Source organism: Ochotona princeps, chromosome 19 (assembly GCF_030435755.1).
Source record: "Ochotona princeps isolate mOchPri1 chromosome 19, mOchPri1.hap1, whole genome shotgun sequence".
Lineage (NCBI taxonomy): Eukaryota > Metazoa > Chordata > Mammalia > Lagomorpha > Ochotonidae > Ochotona > Ochotona princeps.
In genome coordinates, this window is record NC_080850.1 from 19,466,528 (window position 1) to 19,484,480 (window position 17,953).

A 17,953-nucleotide genomic window follows, 5' to 3' on the forward strand; every position below is an offset into this window, starting at 1 on the left:
TGTAGCCAGTGAGCCCCAAGCTCTCACCATAAAATTAATCTTGCATTTACGGCTTTATACAACAACTACTTACTGTTCCACTACAAAGCATGGGTCTGATTCCAAGCACTTGGCAAATAGGGAAATGTCTCCAGCCTTAGAAAGTTTCCATTCTCATGCATGGAATAAACTAAAAAAGTAGTACATTTACAATTTTTAAAAAGTAAACAAATGCGATGGAGAAAATAGGTGTGAAATCAGAAGAAATACATCCTCTTATTTCCCACAGCCCAGGATTTCCCAACCTCAACACTACTGACACTTGGGACTAGAACACTCTTTGTGTGGAGGCCATCCTTTGCACTTGAGATGTTGGGCAACCCTACCCTGCAGAAATCCTTAGTTGACCTCTTCCCCAGCTGTGGCCATCAAACATGTCTCTAGACGTCCCCTGTTTTCCCCAACAGGGTATAATTACAGTAAGCTGAGAACCATCGAGTTAGACACACAGAGGTAAAATCATTATGTGCATACTCAAAGGCAAGGGCAAATCCTTAATTCCCTCTGGCTCACTGTAATTAGTAGCCTGGTTTTCTACTTAGCAGCTGTGTGACCTTCTCCCAATGTCTTAACCTGTCTGAATATCTCTTTCTGTATTTGCGAAGCAGGAGTGATGGTATTACCCTTCAAAGGTATCTACTTCAGTTACTGATTGTGAAATTCAGTGTAGATGTAGGTAAACTACCTGGTGTACACGACCAATAGAGAATTAATAATTTTTTTCTGCTCAAAATTTAAAATTAGAACCTTACTTTTCTACCTGGTAATCTTATGAGAAAGACAAGCGGGCAGTACAGTTATCTTATAAAAGGGTAAACCTAGAACACAATATGTTGAACAATGTGTCCAAAGCATACGATCAGAAAGTGGCATAGTTAAGATCAACCAGCAAATTTTGGTATGCCTTAATTCCCAATTCTTTATGTTCTCCATGACTCCACACCAACTCCCTAATTTTAACTTGCTTTCCACAATTTGAGAACATGCCCACTCTGCAGAACAAGAAGAAACACAGTGAGATCACAACAGCTGTTCTCCAGAAATTGATCAAACTGCTCTAGGACCCAGATTTATGCACCATGATTTGTTTCCCCAGTCACCTCCCACCAAACAGACCCAACTTGCCTACCTGCAACACAATGATGACATGGAAGCCCGGAACCAAGCACATCAAGTGTGTGGATTTCTAGCAGATCTGGGGACACCATATACCCAAGCTTCTCTTGCAGAACATGAGCATCTTGGAAGCTCCAATGTAAGCAAGATTCAAATAACCAAACCTGAGGAGAGGAAGAAAGGGGCAAACTGGGTTAGACCACAGCCTATGGCCTTAGATGACAGCACACGTTCTCCTATTACTATTTTAACAAGACCCCAGTCCTCTTAGAACACTAATTCCTCCCTGGATCACTACTTCCTGGAACAATAACCTAAATCCATCTAACATTTAAGCAAAAGGAAATTGAGCTTGGCAGATCAGTACCTGTGCGTTTGCCTCTTGGAATGATAAGGTCACTCATTCAAGACGTAGGAAGGGCAGATGTAAACAGAGACACACAATCTGAGGTGATCAGACCTAACACAGAAAATAGCTCTGATGAATCAAACAGTAGGCGGGGGGAACCAAGCCAGAGCTGTGTTAACATGTATGTACATACACATTTCTTTTAATATTTGGAAGGGAAAGTGGCAGAAAGAGAGGAAGAAACAGAAAGCTCTACCATCCACTGATTCACTCCCCAAATGCATCATCATAGTTTGGGACAGGCTTAAGCCGGGAGCTCAAAACTCCATCTGTATCTCCTAGATGGGTGGCAGGGGGCCAGCATCTGGACCATCTCCAGTGGTTTTCCCAGACATACTAGCAAGGATCTGGGTTAGAAGAGGAACAACTGCAACTCCAACTGGTACTCTGCCATAGGATTCTAGCATTGCAAGAGGCAGCTTAACCAACTTTACCACATCAGCCACTAAAACCAGAACATGTAAAAATCAAAAGCATGAGGTGTTCCACTCATGCTTAAGAAACACAAAAAGTGAAAAACAAGTCAATACAAAAGAGGTGCATTACTAGCCCTGAAACACTGGTGTTTAATTGCTCTAAAAATCAGATGATTTTTACATGTCAGCCCACATGTAAATATAAATAGTCACATCAAGGAAACAAAGACGACATGGCCCTGCCCTATTACAGCTCACAGCATAACATAGAGAACAAAAGTAAACAAAGATTGGCAACATACAGTATGTGAATCGTAATGTGTAAGGTGGTGTGGAAGACTGGGATAGGTGGGCTTATTCTGGTCGAGGATCAGAGTCCTTGTATGACTTGGTCATCTATGGAGGTCTGGTCCTTACCAATCACCAGGATCTCTTGATCCTGTTTCCCTTCCTAGAAGGAAGGGAATGATAAACATCTCTTTCCACTCCAGGTCAAGGTCAAAGGTGAACTTAGTTCAGACCTTATAAACTGGTCCATAAATAGACCATCAGGAATGGCATGATTAAGAAGAAACTGACCAACAACCTCGTCAGCTTGCTGGACCTGAGGCATGTTAAAAGAACTCATCAACTCTTGATTATATATCCATTTGAGCGGAATTAATTAATGGCTTTCTTTATAAAGATTCCATTAGGGACAAGCAAATAAGATAGTAGATGCGGTACTGAAGATATACATATTTGGGAATTTTGTGTTGACATATAGAAAAGCATAAGTTGCCACTTGAGCTGTCAACCACTCCAGGCCTCATGGCTGGTGCTAACAACAAAGTATCTCTTAGCAAAGCAAGAGAAAATATTTTTCAAGAAAGATGCAACAGCCACACTTTTCAGAGTTTTGACTCATATTTCCTCCTGAGAAGGATGCCTCTTGCCAGCTATAAAGAAGAGAATTGGACCTACATTAGTTGCTGAGAGATAGTAAACTTGGCAGGGAGGAGGTCAGTGACATATTTTATGGAATGAAACCTATTCTCTATTTATACAGCCTTTATGTGCTTTTGATAACACAGCATGGGCTAAAGCACTTGGAGCCACTGATACTCAGGAGTTAAACTAAACACGCAGATGCTTCTGACAACCAGGTAACAGCAAATTCACACTTGTCCTCCAATCCTTCCTAGAATCACTAACCTGGATTCTGTCTGATGGTCATTACATTCTGGATGAATCTTACTCACCAAGAGACCCCAGTGACTGAACAGTGCCTGAAGAACAGAAACGAAACCATTGATGTGTACTTCTCCAAGCATGCATCCTCTGCATTCAAGCAGGATTCCTCTGACCTGGAAATTCCCATTACAGCAAGTGTGGGGTGGGCAGGGGGTTGGTTAGTGGAGAAGAGCTACAGCTTAAAGAAGAGCTTTGGTTACCTTACCCTGACAGAAAGTCAATGGAAAGCCCTGTGATTTGTAGAGCCTGGCTTTACCAAATGGAGATAGATGGCCAAGGCTAGGCTGGCCTCTGGGATAAGGTGGCATTGGGCCAGCAAGCTCTTCTGGGAGAATGCAGTGGACAAGGCATGGCAATTTTTAATGCAGCTCTAGACCTTTATGAAGGAAATTTACTTCCAGAGCTTTAATCTTTCTGCAGCTGAGATCTGTATCTTTCCAATGTGAGAACTCCAACTTGGCACCCAAGAGGAAATGGTACAGGATGTTGTGCCCTGCCCCTCTCTTCTCTGTTTAGACACAAATCATTCTCAAGATGAGCTCATTGAAGTGCCTTCGGAGGCCGAGAACTCTGAGATCACCCACCCCCATCTGGATCTCCCACATGGGATGGAAGAAGCCCAAATCCTTCCTCACAGGATCTAATGTCACCAGAACAACAGCCAGGAGCCCTGAACGGTACGCAGAAACAGAAGAACAGTAAACTTCCTTAGGGACTAGGGAGAGGAGCTTTCTCTGGTCCTTACTTAGTTACAACTTTGGATCCCCACCCTCTGTTGCAATGACCATCAGGGCCACTCCGGAGCCTGTCCCATCCCCGCATTCCACCCCCCAAAAAAGCAAACAAAAAAATTAGAATAGATAGACAGAGAACAACAAGGAAAGCTTAGAAACAGACAGGAAATGGTCAGCGTGGATTCACATATACCTTACTGGGTAGGACACAAAGATCAGTTACTCCTCACTAGGGTATTGAAGATTTCTCTGCACAACCCTCCTAAAACTGTTCTGCACCTCAACTGTTGAGATATGCCTTGTTAGAGTTGTAAGTCAGTTTAGACTATCCTAAAATCTGCCAAGTTCAGCAAAATTATGCTTTAACACTATAAACTGCTAATTACAAAAACGAAAATAGACACGAGACAGCTGAATAGTACCCTATAGCCATTTTAAGGTATATAACAGCCGGTTCTGTATAGAAACTAAAATTGAAATGTCAATGAAGTAATCATAGGAATGTGGTTAAGAACTTGCATTTTTTTAATATATTGGTTACTCAACACCATGTCATTAATTCCATAATGTTGTAAATTGGTGTTGATGGTTATGTTGGGGCTTTTAATTGATCGGGATGATATTCTGCCAGTTCTGCCTTCAGACCAGAGATGGTCTCCCCAAGAAACTGTTGAATTTATATGGACAATAAGATGCTGAACTCTATGCAATATGCTTGCAATGAAAGAATCTTGACTGAATTTGAACTGTAATACTGCAACAAGGTGGAGGAATCCACCATGGGGGGGAGGGCACGGGGAGGGACTGGGGGAACCCAGAGCCTATGAAACTGTGTCACATAATGCAATGTAATCAATAAAAAAAAAACTGATTGAACTGGCAGAATACGTAGCAATTTGCAAATTCCAACTGTGTTTTGTTATTTCCAAACAGAACTAGGGTTTTCAAAATATCTTATCTATCTACTGCTGTGTATATATGGTGGGGAGATGGTTTATGATTCCAGGTCCCAGAATTTTATGTAGATTAAATGCCAAAACACTGTCCCTGACAGAGGCTGACAAATAAAACCTGGTTTTGCAATAAAGTCTTAGGGGAACATAGACACCTCCACATGCTTAGGTGTTATCTATAGCTGCTTCTGTGTAACAATTGGCAAAGCTGGATGACCTGCAAAGAAAGTATGGCCTGTTAAAGCCCTACCATCATCACTATGTAGAACTAGACAGAAATGTAACCCATCCTAGATCCAGGCTTCCAATCCATTTTGCATTCCTTCCAGGAGCCTAAGAATGTTTCCCTGGTATACGAAAACAGAAGCTTCTCTGCAAATACTAATCTAAGGACATGGCATGAGAAATGTAACACTGCTATCCCTTTTTCACTACTATAGTTTGATTTTCCCTTTACTTGTGTTCTTGTGCAGACTAAGAGCTTTTTGCCCTACTACACAAAAAATATTTTCCAGGCATCAACACAGCAACCCGTTTTAAAGTAAGAGTGTTTATAAAAAGAAGGGATTTTCTAAATTCTTCAGCTCCCTTTTGGCAAACCCAGGGTCAGGCAGGTGAGGGGCTCTCCATCTCCATGCCTAGTGATCAGCTATATCCAGATAAAGAAACCACATTTCCCTACTGAGAAGGGGAACTTAGTGAACCCAGCCATCCTTGGATATCCCTAGGAGGACAATTGCCTCTCCAACTTGCAAAACAGGTGGAAACTCAGGCCCTTGTAAAATTGCACATTACTTGCATATAAACCTATGCACATCCTTTAAATCATTTGGAGGTTACTTGTATTACCCAATGTAAATTTTACATAAATAGTTGTTAGGCTATTTTAAGGAATCAGAGAAACAGCCTGGACATCAGTTTTTTTTTTCTCTGAATGTTTTCAGTCTGAAGTTGAATATACAGACATGGAACCCCTGAATACAGAGGTCCAAGGTATACTAAAGCCACCCAGTCACATATTAGACCCTTACTTCTAGCTAATGGTGGCTCCCTAGGCTGTCACTATACTCATTTCCAAATCTCCAAGGTAAAAGTTGGCCTTCTGATCTCTGCTCAACTACTCCCCAAGGTCAAAAGTTACATGTGGTTGTTATATTTAAGAAGCAATGAGGAAAACAAAGATTAAAAAATTAGAATATACAACACCAAAATATGGAAACATGGAATCATCACCTGAGACGTTTGTGGTTAGCTCAACTGTTCTTTTTTGTTCATCTATTTAATAAATACCTTAAATGTTTTGAGCATTGATCTAAATTCTGAGGGCACAGAAGCTAACAGAAAAGGCAAGGTCTCTACCCCCTTCGGCTTATATTCTAATGTGAGGATAGATCATGAAAAAAATGAATAGAATTTACATATCATGGTCATTTCTGCAAAGGAAACCATGGGGGGTTATAAAAGGCAACATGGAACTTCTCTGGAACTCTACTGCCTAACACAGAGCCTGTTATATGCTCTTTTTTTTTCCAGTGGTGCTCAAATATAAAATGAAGTGCTAAAAAAACTGTTTGTTTTAACTTCTACATAGACAGTTCAAGCCAATTCTGATTTGTAGTATAAGACTAAAAGGAAGAGACAAAAGGTCCAGATGGCACTTCTTGCCTCCAAGAGGATTACGATAGATAGAGCAAGAAATTATCCTTCAACAGCATTTATAGTAGCAACTTACAAATATCTGTGCTGTCAAGTTAATACAGAAGTCAGAATTCAGTGGATCAGACAAATGGATCTCAAAAGAGATGTCCTGCATCCAAGGCAAGATTTTATTTTGTAAAGATTTATTTGAAAGGCAGAGCAACAGACACAGAGGTTAAAAGAACAAGAGCAAGAATAGAAAAAGCCATTTTCCATTTGTGTCTCTACTCTCCAAAGGGCTCTAACATTGAACATGGGACCAGGTTGAAGCCATGAGCCCAAAGCTCCATCCTGGTCGCCCACATGGGTAGTATAGGCCCTACCTTCTGAGCCATCTTCCACTGCCTTCCCAAGAGCATCAGAAAGCATCTAGATGGGAAATGGAGCAGCCTGGACTTGAGCCAACATTGCAGTATGGGATACCAGCATCAAAGGCAGCACCTTAACTCACTCTGCCACAATATAAGCCCCTCAAGACAAGATTTTTATGCTCATTTGTAATGTAACTTCCAGCAAGTTCTTTAATTGTCCTAACCTCAATGTTTCATCTTCATACTGGACATAAAACAGGATCTACAACTTGGTATCAGCACAGGGATTCAGTAAATTAACAAAATGAGGACTTAACACCAAGCTCTGGACATTGCACACACTGGGTAAAGGACAGAATCACTGGACTCCAGGCCTGTGCTCTTTTTCCTGTGTAATGATGATTGCAATACCTACTTCAAGCACTGATGAGTGGATTGAACAAATTAATCCACAAAGCTCATGTAAAACATAACAGCATACAATAAGGACTTAATAAATGTTGGCCTTTAGTGAATTAGTATCACCATTCATCTGATTCGTGTGCTGGTGACAGTGGCCATGAAGCCATCCCATTTTTAAAGCCTCAATAAAGAATCTCAATTCTGAATTTCTAAGCAAATCCTGCAAAGGAATCAGATTAACTGAAACAGATCCACCTAATCCATTAATTCTTCAGTAATTTATTCATCACTTGAGATTGACAGAACAGGCAAGCAGAGTTGGATGAGTTCCAGGAGCCCAGTGATATTTAAAGTACCACTATCACACACTAATCACCTTCACTAAATGTATTTATTCAATAGCTGGCCCAAGTTTGTTTACATAATTTTCATTTCCCAGATCATATTCTTTGTATCCCTGTACTATTTGCTTATTTCCTACTACTAGAAAAGGGCCAACATTTGTACAATCATACATTGTCTCTAATCTGTACACTCTGAAATTCTCTTGTTGTGCTATAACTTCCATGACAGCAGGGGTTTTGTTGGTTTGGATCACAGGCCATCCCTAATACCTATGTGTATGTATCACAGGTGCAAAATTACAGGAATGTAGAAAAGAAGAAGAGAGAATAAGTAGCAGCTGAGGGTCTTTGCCCCACACAAGTTCCTCCAACTCTGGATAAAGGGATGTTCACATCGCCCAGAGCAATCACAGTAAAGTATCCAGGAAGCAGCACAGGGATAGACATCTGAACTGAAGAATTCATTCTCCAATTTTTTTGCCCAGAGTTGCTAAGATAATTTCTTTTTTTTTTTTCTCCAGGGTTATATGATAGCAGATGTCTCCTCTATGTGGAAAATGCCCCATCTGGAACACAAGCATGTCTGTTCATCAAGGCTACCCCTCTACCTGTTATTTCTACATTTTGTTTAGACAAATACATTCTTCCACTGCTTAAGCTAATTCAATTTTGCTTGCCCTCCTTATATGTAAAACTCTCAAGATGTTCTAAGAAAGGGTCATCAAGTTTATTATTAACAACAGAAATGACAACATCCTTCTTGAGAGCTCACTCCATGTCACACACTGCATTAAGTATGCTTTTCTATTCCACTTGATTAGATACAAGTCCATAAGACAGACATTATCATCTTTTCACACAATGGAAATAGGCAGAGGTACCAAGTAACTTCCCCTAGGACACAGGGCCAGGAGGTAACAGACATCAGTGCTGATTACATACATATGCCAATGACATCATGTCTCAAAGCACAGACCACCAGACTATTCCTTAATTTACTGAATCAGAAATCCCATATGGAGAAAAAAACTACAGTTGAGTAAATTGGCAGGTATATCTTCGAATTCCCTAGAGAACACACTGAATCCCTGAGATTATATCCTCACCATGACAATCACTAGTTGTTAAAATCGTACTGTCAAATTAACGGCAATATTACCTCCATCCTTCACAGTGGAATCCCAGAGAGTTGGAGGAAGGACAAAAGAACAGAAAGGAATCAGGATACCAAATCCCTACATTTATCCCTCCCTCCACAGCCAATTGGAGTCAATGACTTTATAAAAGCAAATCACAAGTAAAGAAGGTTAACAATTGGGGTTACAGAATATGATAAATAACCCTCCCTCTACCCATCTTCCCATGTGGCTTCAAACTCCAAAGGTATAATCCTTACACAACTTCTTCATTTTAACTATATAAAGCAGGTGCTCTGAGCTCTGAGAAGAATCAAGTTAGATAACAAGAGGTTATTAAGTGTAGGTGGACTTCTACCTTTCCACCATTTCTCCACATTGCTTTCCTTTCATCCCAAAATGAAATTTTCATTTTATTCTCACATTTGAGTCTGCTTGGGCTTTCTTTCCCCATAGTAAAGCTTCTGACCAATCCTTCATTGGCTTGTGTTTTATTTATTATACACTTCCACCTCTCCCCTCCCAATTAAGTTTTTCCCTGAAAAGGTTTCACGGGAATTACGCAGCCTCACCTCTCCCCTGACCCACCACTAGGAAGTGATGAGCAGCCGTCACTATTATTTTGCAGTCACTCTCCACCAGCAGGAAATGTATTTCTAACAATCAGGAAGGAAATAATGACTCAGAAAGCTGGAGTTCAGTACCAAGACAGGATGAACAACTCCAGGAGATCAGGCCCTGGTTTATCAACTTCTTCTTAATCCAATCATTCTTTTCTGAGCACTCTGAGAGTCCATTTTCTGCAACAGTTGTGGTCCCTCAAGCTAGAAATAGAGATGGCAGAAACCCTCTAAACTCAAAGAATCTGATGTTTTTAAACTAGGTACTTGGTATCACAAGTCTGTTACTACCACCAATTGCCATAGCAACCTACCCAAGGAATGAAAAGAAATTTTCTAATGAGTAAAATATCTGGGCCTTGGTCATCATTTAATATTTCATTACTATGAAAAAGGCCTTGGCCATACTCCATGACATATATCCCCACCAAATAGGTACATAAATTTTAAACCCTAAACAGACAAATTTAACATGCTTTATAAACTATATTACAACCCAAAGCCTCCAGACTATGGCAAAGATATGTCAAGATAGAAATAACAGGAAAAATCACTTGACAAACACAAGGCTGTTGCAAATAATTTCATGGAAAACTGGGTTTTCTTTTAAAGATTTATTTATTCATTTAAATATCAGAGTTATGGAAAGAGAGGGAGCGTCAGATCTTCTATCTCTAGTTCACTTCCCAAATGGTGCAATAGCCAGGTATGTGCTAGGCCGAAGACGGGAGCCAGGAGCTTCATCCGGGTCTCCCACATGGGTCCCAGGGCCCAAGCATTTGTACCACCTGCTGTTTCCCAAGCTATCAGGAGACAGACTGGGAGTAGAGCAGCCTGGACAGGAACTGGAGTGCACATGGGATGCAAGCATCACAGGTGGTGACTTTACCCACTAAACCACGACTCTGGCAAAAAAACCTAGAATTTTAAAAAGTTTGTATTGATGAAAAAAATAATTTTAAACCAATAGCTTTTGATAATATGCATTTTCCAATAGCTTTTCAAAGACCCCTTCTATATGGCCCTTCAAAGCTATCCTACCTTTAGAAAGCAGTGTCAGATACAAAGCAGAGAATAATACAGCAGGAAGAAATGAAAATTTGTATTTCTTTCTGTTTTTCTCTGCATATAATTAAATATCTCTGTTCTGAGGTTCTGACCTTTTTAATACTCTTCAACCCATCTTCCTAACTTGGATTTCCTAACTGGAGCAATCAACATCTTACTGTTACGGTTTTAAATAGCAATAGTACAAATAATAATCACCTACCCTCAGATGGTACCATTGGACCAGTTCACTGAAATGATTGGTTACTTTACAATGAAACTGGTGAAGGAGGGAATTCTCACAGTGATGTGATCTGAAGAGAAAGCTCTGCTTAGCTGTAAGCAGGCACAACCAATGTGGCTTAGTAAACAGCCCTAAGGTTCTGCTAATCTGTTCTAGAACTAAGGACTATGTTCTTGGTGTTGATGACACAAAACTAAGTAACAGCTTGTCCCAATAGAGACATCCTAATAGATGCAATTAGAAACTGAAAGACAGGCTTTCACCTTATTTCCACAGGCTAGATGTAACTCTCCTGTTTTCCTTTAGGGGAAACTAAAGTAGCTTTCCCGGGAATGTGGGTCTCCCTTGCCTAGCAAAACAACTCATCTCAGTTATGGAATATTTAAGCAATCAAGGAATCTGCTGTGTGGTAAGTCATACCTTTTGTACTGTTCAATAGACAAGCATAATTTATCATTAACTGGGACATCAAACCAATCAACTATCTACATATTTAATTTTCTATTCATCCAATAAATGTGGCCATGTTTCCCAACTTTTTAAACATATCATATATTGAACATTTCACAGTGGAGTATTGAAATAAAGCTGCTGGAGGCAAACAGGGACTGACCATGGGACCTTTTCTGCCCCATACATGGACCTCCTCAATGGCTCACCCAACAGTAGCTCAACACACCTGTACCAATTCAAGACCCATGTTTGTGCCAATGCCATCTGACTAGGGCAAACCACTACTCTATTTGCACCAAGAATTGGGAAAGACCACAGAGACAAATTAACAAATATGAAGCTGCCTCTCATAGAACTGACAGCCAAGTGAGAATCACTCAATGAATTATTTCCACAGTAGTGATTGCTGCAAAAGAGAAATTGTGGGTCTAATGAAAGAACACACTCCTCGATTTACAAGTTTTTAAGCTGGAGAGACATAACAAGGTGAAGTGACTTGCCTAAGATCAAACTGCAAGCCCAAAGTTATCCTTCTTAAGCAGAAATGGTTCTCTTTTCCTGGATTTTTTTAATGTATCTAAAAGCTCTCCCATCAGTAAAATAAATGGTTGAATTAGAAAGTGATTACACTGAGAAGTAGAAGACAGCTATGCTTTTATCCTAAACTATCTTGAAGTTATACTTAAAACTTTCCTAGTTTATCTCATTTTTAACAAGCACTCTCATGCATTCAATTTTGCTCAAAAAATCTTCTTGCTTGGAATCAGTCATCCTAGTGTGCTACACACAAACTTTTAGACTCGCTTATTTCTCTGTGTGGTTCTTTCAATCCATAGGTCAGAGGAAAAATAGCTTGTGTCCAGTTTTAGTTTTGCCTCCAGCTATCAGTACCTTAGTCAGGTCCTAGGCTTTTTTTTAACCTGCTTAATAAGGAAGAATAAACTCTAAGGTCCTTATTTCAGTTCCAACTTGTGACAGGATTGCGTACCAGTGCAAGCAACATGAATGAAGGAAAGGAAACCTGAATGACAATAAATTCTGTTTAAACATCACTCCCATTACAAATAATTCCTAGGAAAGAAACACATAGTCCCAAGAGAAACATGCCATGGTGATGCTGGCGAATAGAAGGCAGAAAGACAGGTAGGGATTGGGCCTGCAAAGATAGGAACAAATGAACCAGCATACCTGCAGCTACTCATTCTGTTTATTCTATATCCTCTTCCCCCAGTGAATAAATAGATTCATGGCCTATCTAAGGATTTTAAAGGCTGCTTTCATTTATAATAACTTTTCATTTATACTTGGCAGAAACACTAGAGTCAAAAGATGCTTGGATATTTTTGCAAGAAAAGATGCTGTGAAAGGCTAGAGTATATTGCTTACTCAAAAATAAAAGACCACTCCCTGTACAGTAACAAAACGTATGCAAACCGGAAATATTATGGAGCCAAATTCCCCAACCGGATTTAGGTAAAAAGAGAATAACTATGAAAAGACTACAATGCTATCATTTCAGGATTAACACCTATCAAGGAGAAAAGGAAATGAGGGTAGCTGCATAATCTGTCTGAAAGTTAAGGTCAGAAGCAAAGCAAGTCCTTATTTTATGCATTTTTCTAAAGATACAAAAAGATTGCATACAGCAGATGGAGGCTGTTAGCACTAAATAAACTCCCATGGCTGCATTTACTAGCAATGACAGGAAATATACAGCTACAATTGGCCATCTGGTTCTTAATGTGTAGGTACAGGCCAAGCTCTAGGTTTTTGTGTTTACAAAATACTCACTATTGTTTTTAAGCACAGATATCATTAACAGCTCCCATACTGCACTGTTTGTGTGAAGGTCTGTGCATATTACATGAAGGTTCTGGCTGAAATGATAATACCACACATGTCTCAATAGCCCTTTTAAAAAGTGTGTTTTTGCAAATTAGGACCTGAGCACTCACTCCTGCTAAGGGTTCAATTTGCTTTACACATTCTTGTTTGCTTCACTGTTTGATACATTCACACAGAAATGGAGCTGTTTCTGCGACTATGGGGTTTGCTGTCTTCATCCCATAACTTCCTATTCAGACCAAGGTCATTGGCACAGGAAGCTAGGTCCTGACACAAAAAAGATGTGCTCTTGTGATTAATGGAGAACTTCCATGAAAGGCAGGCTGTAAAACCATCTCTTCCAAGCCATATGGAAATTTAGGGACCTGAATCTTCCCATGTTGTTTCTAAGAGGTGGTACTACAATACAAATGATGCATGTAGCATCCTTGTCAACAAACTGCATAGGGGAGAATGTTAAAGCTCTAGATAAGTAAAAAATTTTAAAGCACCAATGAAAAAGTATAAGGTGAGTTATTATTCAGATCAATATATTTAATAGAGCTGCTGTGGCACAGCAGCTTATGCCGCTGCTTGGGATGCCTGTTACCAAGTTCCACTTCTACTTCCTATCCAGTCACTATTAGTCACCTGAAAGAGGCAAGCGGATTATGACTCAAGTACTTGTACTACAGCCAACCACCTGAGGTAGACTCTAATTAAGTTCCTGTCTTCTAACTTGGGCCTGGCCTGGCCACAGTTCCTAAAATCATTTGGGGTGGGCCAGGCACAATGGTTCAGTGGCTAAATCCTTACCTTGCACATGCTGGTAATCCCTAATGGATGCCAGTTCATACCCTGGCTGCCCCACTTTCCATCCAGCTCCCTGCTTGTGGCCTGTGAAAGTAGTAGAGGATGACCCAAAGCCTTGGGACTCTGCACCTGTGTGGGAGACCCAGAGGAAGCTTCTGGCTCCTGGCTTCAAATTGGCTTAGCTTGGGCCATTGTGGGCCATTGGGAAGTGAACCAGCAGACAGAAGAACTTTTTCTTTGTCTCTCCTTCTCACTGTAAATTTGCCTTTCCAATAAAAATAAACAAATCTTTTTTTAAAAAAAATCATTTGACGTGTGAACCAGCAGACACAAGGTCGGTCTCTCTCTCTCTCTCTCTCTCTCTCTCTCTCTCTCTCTCTCTCTCTGCTTTTCAAACAAATAAATAAACATTATGAAAAAAGAAACTGAAAGACCACAGCCAACTTAATGACAAGGGTGAGGAAAGCCTCATTCTCCAAGTCATGCTCCTGACTGATTCTGCAAAGGCATCCCAGGACAACAAAGTTCCTCCCACCTCTCATGCCCTCCATTTCCCCGTAAGTAGAAGCCCTAGAACAGCAAACCACAACAGACAGCCATTCCACAAAAATAGTCACACCTTTAATTTCCTGGGCATCCATCAAAAACTAAAAGTCTGCTGTAGCTTGTTAGGTGCCACTGAGGAGCTTCCAGATGCCAGTACTACACAACAGACTGCAAAGTAGACTAAGAAAATCCCTCTAAAACTGGATGAGAGGCTCATGGGATGGACTCCTATACATCTTCCACCCAACAAAGAATGACAAGAAGGACATAATACACCAACAGTCTTTGCAATTATTAACCTTACAGTTATCAATAAAAAGGGATTGGATTTGAGACACAGGCAATACTCAAAACTCACGATTTGTTATTACCTCTTATGTGGGCCCAAAAATAAGTAATCTAGCATTAAGAAGCTCAATTGCCTGGACAAAACTTTTCCTGTTGAACCAAATAAACAGATGATAATCCCACAAGAGCTTACTTTTCAAAGATGCAGTTCATTTCCAGTTGCCATAAGAGGGAAACATGCTAAAACAGCCTCATCTTTATTTCCACACAAATGTTACAGTAAAGCATTTATTCTGTGTTCATATATGAGATGGTCAGTCATTTGGGGCCAAAAGAGTAGACAGGGAGGGGTGCAGGAAGGCAAAATGTATTACATTCACTGCTGGGTAAAAAAGAATCCCCTTCAAGTCAAAACAAAATGCACTACTTCAGCTAAGGTTTTGTGGATTATTTTTCCTCTGAGTTCTATCTCACAAGAACTCTTCAGACCTGGTGATTCTGGAGATTTCTCAGAGCACATGCTTGCTTCCTATCTGGCAATACAACCACAGCATGTGGCTAGCCCTTTAAGCCACCAAGAGGCCCAGGCTATGGCGATGGGCTCCCCACACACACAGTGGGCTGTTCTCCAGGGCTGCTGCAGCACGGCCCATACTCTGTAAAGTTAAACCTGGGCTCTTCTCTTCTCTTCTCCCCAGTCTCTCTGGGTTGGTGCTTCATAAAAGCACAGCCTCCCTTGGTTTCATGGCCCATCCATAGCCTCGCCCCTCTCTCTTCTCACTCAATTGCTGGAGACCAGATCTTTCCATAGACTAGGCAACACACTTTTGTTCACAGAAATATAAAAGCAATCTGACTGGGGAAGAGGACAGAATTCTGGTTCCAGATAAAAAGACCAAGATTATAAGGATCAGAAGTTTGGCTCTTCCTTATCTTTGTTGCTTTCTGTGTAAATCTAATACCTGGAGCTCCAGTAACCATTTTACAACCATAAGGCATCAAGTATGAGGGTAAAAGTCCAGGGTGGAAGAGCAGAAAATACAGAGAACTTGGGATCTACACAAATGACTGAACAGCCACATGTGCCTGTTCTCTTTTTATCTGTGTGTGTATCTGTGTATCTGTCTATCTGGTGGTACTCGTGATGAATCTATTTTTAAACTCACATATAGTTTATCTATTACTTACATCCAAAAACATTCCAAACTGATCCTGACTTCTATCTACTAGTATTAGGTAGGGTGATTTTAATCAAAAGCCTTAAATAATGCAGGTTTTAAAAGATGCAAATTTATGTCTTTCATATGTAACAAGAGATCTGAGGTGGACAAGGGCAGATCCAGCTCTGTGGTCATCAAGGTGTCTTCTTTCATCTCTCTGCTCTGTTACCCTAACATTTGGCTTCCATCTTCAAAACTACCTTAGACTGCAAGATAGCTGCTACAATTCCAGCCATTACAAAATGATTCAAGGTAGCAGGAAGGAGGAAAAGAGAGGTACTAATGGGTGCATCCCCCAGATTACTTAGTATTGTTATACAACACTCTCACTTTGTGATTCATTCATCAGAATACAGTCGTGTGGCATGCTGGTTGCAAAGCAACCTGACGAATGCAGGGTTTGCCATGGAGAACTTTGCTACTCTAATAAAAATGAGTTCTTCTATTTAGGATCAAGGAGAGGAAGAAAATCAGCTGAGGGCTAATAAGTGTTGCAAGCAAAATGTTTGACACAATGCATGGTGCAGCCTGCATAACGAACACTGAATTGGAAGTGGGGGTATGAAGGGAATGAAACATCCTTGGGCTAGTATATACTCAATTGGTCTTTGTTTCATTAATACAACTTTCTTCAAACTTTACTCATTTGTACATCACCTTAGCGACTTTTTCTCCACATTCATTCACCACTTCTACTGTTTCTTGAAATCAACTTGTTTTAAGTAAATATATAATTTATAAAATGAAAAATGAACATTCCTCTAATAAAATATTCTAATTATGAAATGAAAAATATACTTTGGATATTACCTAAAACCATCTCCCACACCACATCTGTGGGAAAACACTCTTTCGAACACTCTGGAATAAATGCCTTCAGTGATTGATTGCCTCAGGGTTGCTTTGCTCATTAATCAATATCCGCTACTATTTATTTGTTTCATCTAACACTGTCTTATGGAGATTATTCCTTAAATATCTTTAGTAATTAGTGAAGCTGGCACTTTGTTTACAGGTGCAGCCAAATTTTCAAATAGAACTGATGGCAAGAGAAATGTTATCACAGAGCCTAAAAGAAGCCCAACTCATTCAGCAGCTTTTGTATTTTCATTTTGATGGATCCCTGCTAAATACCTTGACATCACATCCATGTCCTCTGTGACCTCCTCTTGGTTGGTCACACACTTTCCACTCCGTCCCCCATTATCCAGCTCTCACACCATTCCTCAGCTGCTCTGGCATTTGTGTGACCTCATATGTAAACGGGCAATTTAATTCTTGCTCCATTTAACTGCCAAGTTTGTCAAGAGGATAAAATAAAGCCACATCATGAGAAGCTCAAGAAAACTGAGAAATGCCATTTGTCACATGGTGCCAACTAAGTCGATGTTCTTCACTCTCTGGTGGCTCTGAGCACAGGCTCAACACCACTGTGTGGCCTTGGAGAAGCTCTTAGACCTTTCTGTGCCTCTAATTCTTTTCTGTAAAATGAGGATAGCCTCTACTAATGGGTACTGTGAAGGGTCAATGGGTCAATACACATTTCGAACAGTGCCTTACACATAGTAGCTCTCAGAACACTTGTCAGTATTGTCCTTAAAGTACAGTGGTTCAAAGAACGAGCTCTGGAGTGATGTAAATTTTATTTCAAATCCCACTCCAATGACTCATGCATGTAAATGGGTCACAAATCTACTCATGTTGCTAAGGAAATGGTACTTCTTAATCTGTCTCCAGAGCAGACTGACTTGTACACAAGCCCTCATCCTGGGCATCAAGAAATGAAGAAACAGAGATTTAGTCTATTCTACCTAACATGGACCAACATAAACACAAACATTTCTTAGGAAAAGCACTCATTTCATTTTTTTTTTTGAAATTGCTTAATTTTGACAATCTTTACATAGTTCATTAGGGCACAAAGGGTCAAGGGCTACAGGAAAGTGGGTAAGACTATTATTTCCACATTATTGCTTTTTTCTTTTTCCTGTATCTGGGGTAAAGCGAGGAGATAAAGGGAGAAACCCCACCCAGTCTCCCACCCATCCCAGATCCCCAATGTGGGGAATGCTCTGAGGGTCCTGCTCAAGTGGTTTGGATAATTCAA

General features: G+C 40.3%; 1 long non-coding RNA gene across 1 annotated transcript in view; it reads right to left on the minus strand.

Moving 5' to 3' along the window:
• The window catches only part of LOC131482639 (uncharacterized), a 306,389-nt gene extending 305,078 nt beyond the window's left edge, over positions 1-1,311 (minus strand). The window contains exon 1 of the long non-coding RNA XR_009247186.1: positions 1,169-1,311. This is a non-coding gene — a long non-coding RNA (uncharacterized LOC131482639). The remainder of the gene's footprint in view (positions 1-1,168) is intronic.
• Positions 1,312-17,953: the final 16,642 nt, after the last annotated feature.